Genomic DNA, 6,000 nt, shown 5'->3' on the forward strand with positions numbered 1-6,000 from the left:
ATACTCCGCCTGCCCTATGCTGCCTTTGTGTGGCATACTCTGCCTGCTGTATACTGCCTGTGTGTGCTATACTCTGTCTGCTCAATGCTGCCTGTGTGTGTCATACTCTGCCTGCCCTATGCTGCCTGTGTGTGCCATAGCTGCCTGTGTGTGCCATACTCCGCCTGCCCTATGCTGCCTGTGTGGGCCATACTCAGCCTGCCCTATACTGCCTGTGTGTGCTATACTCTGTCTGCTCAATGCTGCCTGTGTGTGTCATACTCTGCCTGCCCTATACTGCTTGTGTGTGCTATACTCGTCTGCTCAATGCTGCCTGTGTCTTCTCTGCCTGCTCTATGATGCCTGTGTGTGCCATACTCTGTCTGACCTATGCTGCCTGTGTGTGCCATACTTTGCGTGCCCTATCCTGGCTGTGTCTGCTATATTCTGTATGCCACGTAGGCAAGAAAAATTCCTGGCCTGTTACCACAGAAGTTGGCTAGCACGATTCGATGGAGAGTAAAAAAAATAACTTTTTCAAGCGAATCCCAAAATATTTTCCGCTGTTTCAGTACATGCACCATCCACAGTGTGATAGCAATTGCACAACGCAATGTAGAAACAAAGCAGAAAACAGCAGTACTTCCATCTGCAATTCACCCTTTATTGGTGCATATCATGACATGTTTCTGGAACTTGATACCAAACAATTTTACAACCACCTAAAGGTAGGCGTAGTTGGACATGATTCATCCGAGCAGACTGGGTGCACACAGGCTCTTGGTACAAATATTGTGTATAGCAGTGTAATGGCAAGTACCATTAATGAATGGTGTTAATATGTACAACACTTACATAAATGTTTGTGTGATGGCAACTGTGGCTGCTTTATAAATGAGCCCTGCTGTATCCTGGACCCCCTAAGGGAGCTTGTAGGTGCAGAGCCTGGTTTCCCTGTAGCAGCTAAAGTTAGAGGCCAGGTCCCACTGCACTGCAGAGGAGGCATTTCGATTCCCATTCAGGCAAGGCAATATCTATGACCTGCTTCAGAAGTCACTGTTAACTGTATGTGTCTCCAAGATTTTCAATAATTAATTCATGCCTACAATATATGAAAAAACAAACACAACTGACAAGCAGGATAAGCCAAGTCTCCTAATAAAACAATATAATTGCCACTAGAGGGCAGAAGAGTACAATTCATTTTAGACAAGGGGAAAAGAGTGTAAAATGAATTTAGCAGAGTATGTATGTATAACTTTATTTATAAAGCACCACAAGGGTACGCAGCGCTGTACAATCTTACAGAATACAAAATTGTGATATAATAAATAAATATATATATATAAGTGCCATGTTGTATGAGACACAGTAGGAAGGAGGTCCCTGCTCCATTGAGCTTACAATCTAAGTGGTACCTTAGAAGAAAAATATTGCTCTGTCTGTATATTGTATGTATGCTGTGTGTATAGAAGCTAAGTTAGCAGTCACTGAAGATGGAAGGTAACTTGTGAGTGCTGCCATATAGCTTACCTCAGCTGAAGTCCTCCTTGTATTTTCTGTAAGTTGGGCTCACAAGAATTTTGTTCACATTTATGCCCAGTGTAATGGGCCTTTCAGGCAAAGTACAGGATTTTGAGTTGTGTGAGTAATGCAATTGCAGAGCCTAGAGAAAGAGCACTGCCTTCAGTCTCAGCTTTGCAAGTCTTTGGAATTAAGGGACACTTCAAAATGTATTTTGCAGGACTAAATAACATATGAATTGCCTTTAATATATCAGTGCATCCTGCTAACTGTAGATATGTACTTTAATTCAGATTATCTAGAACCATATATTTCTCTTTGTAACCACTAGATGGCATATGGAAGTCAACTGTATGCCTATACTCTTGGATCGTTGCTCAGGTGATGCAGTATAAAGTCCAAATACTCCATCCTACAGAACACTAAAATCCATAGGTTTGCTTACTTATCATGCAGAAAATGTTTATTAAACATAAATGCTTAGCACCAAATGCAGGTAGGCAAAGAGTTTTTGTAAAAGAGTGTGTACAAAAACCATAAAGATGCTCACGCATATATAGTTTATGTATGTGAGTGTATAGGTTTGTGTCTGTTTTGGGGTTCACTTGAAGGGGTTGAACGTGATGGACTTTTATCAACCTAACTTAACTACGTAACTAGGTAACTATGCAAATATAGAAAAAAAACCCACTGCATATTGTTGACATGATGGGGCACTGAAATTGCAGCTCACCACAGTAAGATTCACCCACTCTCTATTCATATTTAACAATATGTAAAAGCTAGAGTTCACATTTGATAAATATGCCTTTTAAAATCCCCATAGGAATGAATAGAGAGAGGATGAATGTGACTGTAATGAACTCAAATTTTGATAAATATGCCTTTAAATTAGCAAGAAGAAAAATCTCCTTATGTAAAAGCAGCAGATTAGCTAATCACATGACTCCCAAAAGTTTAATTCTGGATAAGACTGATAACTATGATGTAATGATTGAATAACGCAGCACATACTATACAACTGGTCTTTCTCTAATGGGTTAGCACATGATGCCAGGATTTTCATAGCATGTACAATTTGCAAATTTCCTAGTAGGCAGTAAATCTCTGTTAGAGACTGTGCCTTACTTTATTATGGTACGTCAGTGTGATGATGCCTATTGCACATTTTCATGCCTTTTTAAATAATATGCTGTGACAAATGCATTGTGACTTTGTATATAATATTTTTGTACATGCAGGTTCTGAAGATACCCTTGTGGGGCTGGGACAGATGTGAATGATGAACAATGTCTGTAAAGGGCTCCCTTTGCATGTTGTGCCAGTTGAATCACAGTTGAAGTGCATGTAAATGCATGATCATGTTCCACCCTTGTGAAGTGGTTGCATGGAATTCTGGGAAAGAATGCCTCACTGTGGGTAGAAACACATTGCTAAATTTCACCAGTGTTTTGCACCCAAATGATTTGGATTGGGATTCGGCCAAGATTTGGCCTTTTTCCATGTGCCTGGCCGAACCAAGTCAGAATCATTAAAATCACATGACTTTTTGTCAGATAATCACTGTACAGAGTTCTCTTTAACCCTTCTGTTGCCTTATATGCCTTAGGGTTTGGTTCAGTATTCAGTGGAATCTTTCATAAAGGGTTTTGGGTTGGGCGGATCCCAAAATAGTGGATTTGTTGCATCCCTAATGTTTTGCCCAAATATTCATCTCTGGGAAAGTAAAAATGCCAATGAATGTGTCCCCAGCTGCAGGAAAATCCTTACTGACTCCAAAATTGCAACTGAATTCAGCGGCAATTCTGAGGCTACTGCCGCCTGAGATGGGAACCCCGATGCTGCCCCTTCTCTGTGCTTACAACTAGCGTTGGAGTGTCTCCAGAGCCACATTGCTAATGCAGAGAGCGCTATTGCTCACCTTGCTTCATGGCAGGAGCGGTCCTGTTTGGATTAGTCTCTGACCTATATCTCACTAACGGCTGCACCACTGAGCCAATAACCGAAACAATAGGACACCCAGGGAATATTGGGGGTATTTGTGTATACTTGGCAGTAAATGCAATAAAGGTGGCTCATTAGTAAGCGTTATCCCTACTGTGGGTGTGAAAAAGCCCTTAAGGTTAGTTCAAGCCTATTATATCTATTACGAGTGTGTACCCATTAGCAGAATCGTTAGCAAGTTTCAGGTAATGAGATCTATTCATTGCTTAACTACTTCTCACATGTAAATATCTCTGTCTGTGTAGAACCACCTTCTAACTTGTCAGTCCCTTGTTATAATAGTATTACCATTCCGTGGGTATTTCAATCATGCGGTTATGCTGATTTTCAGATAGGGATGATTATGGCTTATTCAGGTTGCTGATATACATGACCTCTTTTACAAAATGCAAATTTTAGTTGATTTTGAAGAAGATTTAAAAAAAAAAAAAAATGAAAAGAAAAATATTCCTTCCCAACTACAAAACTGCAATTGGACCAGTCCTTTAGATTACCATTGTAAGGGGGATATGTAATAAAAGGCAATAAGTTTGCTCAAGTGCAGTAACCCATAGCTACCAATCAGCAGGTAGAATTAACTTGCCACCTGTTTAAAAGCAAACATCTTATTGGTTTCTATGGATAAAGGTGGCCATACACATTGCAATCTGCTAGTTTGGCAACATCCCCAAACGACCAGATCTTATCCCGATATGGCCACCTAAGGTGGGTGATATCGGGCTTATAGAATTTAGGGCTCTGGCACACGGGGAGATTAGTCGCCCGCGACAAAACTCCCTGTTCGCGGGCGACTAATCTCCCCGAGTTGCCTTCACCTGCCATCCCACCGGCGAAAATGTAAGTTGCCGGTGGGATGGCACACATGGCGGCGCGATTTCGCGCAAATCGCCGAAGTTGCCTCGCGAGGCTTTTTTGGCGATTTGCGCAAAATCGCGCCGCCGCGTGTGCCATCACACCGGCGACTTACATTTTCGCCGGTGGGATGGCAGGTGAAGGCAACTCGGGGAGATTAGTCGCCGCGAACAGGGAGTTTTGTCGCGGGCCACTAATCTCCCCGTGTGCCAGAGCCCTTAAAGGGTAGGCAAAGACGCCGTCAGCCAATGTAGTCCCTAAACCAACAGGAAAATCAAACCTGCCAGATCTTTTCAATTTTAGGCAAATAAGATGCCAAGTTGGTCTGAATCGGCCACCTTTACTGCTCCTGGGCAAACTTTGTGCCTTTTATCAAATATGGGGGTAAGAGTATAAATACCAGCAGCTTTTTAATTTCTCTCTTTCCCGAATGAATGAGGACAGTGGTATACAGTTAGATTCCCAGAATCTTCCCACACTGTGTGATTACCGGAGCCAAGGCCTGTCTTTGGGCAGAAGCCTTATTTAAGTATCTTATTAAAGTGATACTGACATGATAATATTACTTTTCGAAATATTAATGTGCATAAAAAGTTACCTATAGGTCATGTTGATCATTTTTCAGCAACGTTTTTGATTGTTACTTCTTTATATGAATCACACAACTTCATTAGGCAATAAATAGCATTAGAAATGGTTAGTGGTTGATGGTGAGCAAGAGGTGGCTCTGTACTAGACATTATAACTCTTACTGCTCTCCACTGGTCACGCTAGGAACAAAACTTTGGTTTGTTCAAAATAAAGCCGGCTGAATTATACATGACAATATTGGGGCTTGTTTATTAACACTTGGCAAATTTATCTGTGGGCAGTATCCCATAGTGATTGGCTGTTTCAGCCAGCCAGGTTGCCCACAAGGGAATTTGCAGTGTTGATAAATGACCCCTATGGTATTTCTGTCTATGCAAATGTGTCCCTTTATTACACGGCATTTAATAATAAACTTTAAAAGATCCCTCCCCCCTTATCTTCCCCTTTTCAGGGGGAAAATAAAGCTCATGGCTTAATTCAAAGGCATAGTGGTTCTGATCTAAACTGGCATCCAAGCAGGGGGTTGTATTTAGGTCTGGGGCCACCCTATGCACTAGGCCTTAACTACACCTCTAGGTTGTGGCATCTGGGTGCGTATGACATCACTTTCTATACATGCTGTAAGTGACATCACATGCACCCTTGTTCGAGTGGTACCTGTATAATCAATAACTAAGAAAAAAACCTCATCAGCCACTGCCAGATGCTTCCTGGCCAAAACCAGCAGTGGCTGGGGTGGTTTTTTTCTTAATTATTGATTATACAGGCACCACTTCCGGTGCCTATATATAGATACGGCACTGCATCCATGAACTGAGTGGCTTTGCCCATGGACCTGTCACAGAGCTGCATTATCAGACAGGTGCATCATTGTTATGACTCAGGCACTATTGCATCATGTCTGTCAGTTTGGGTAAGATCTCATTGAGTTGCAGACTGCAGCAATGAGTCAGTTACTGAGCAATGTGATGGGAGAGATGTGCGGCAAGTCCTTAACTTTTAATTATTAACCATTTGTGTGAGCTGTTCCTCTTATTTAGATGTGTTTTG

This window comes from Xenopus tropicalis, chromosome 7, assembly GCF_000004195.4.
Source record: "Xenopus tropicalis strain Nigerian chromosome 7, UCB_Xtro_10.0, whole genome shotgun sequence".
NCBI classification, from domain to species: Eukaryota; Metazoa; Chordata; class Amphibia; order Anura; family Pipidae; genus Xenopus; species Xenopus tropicalis.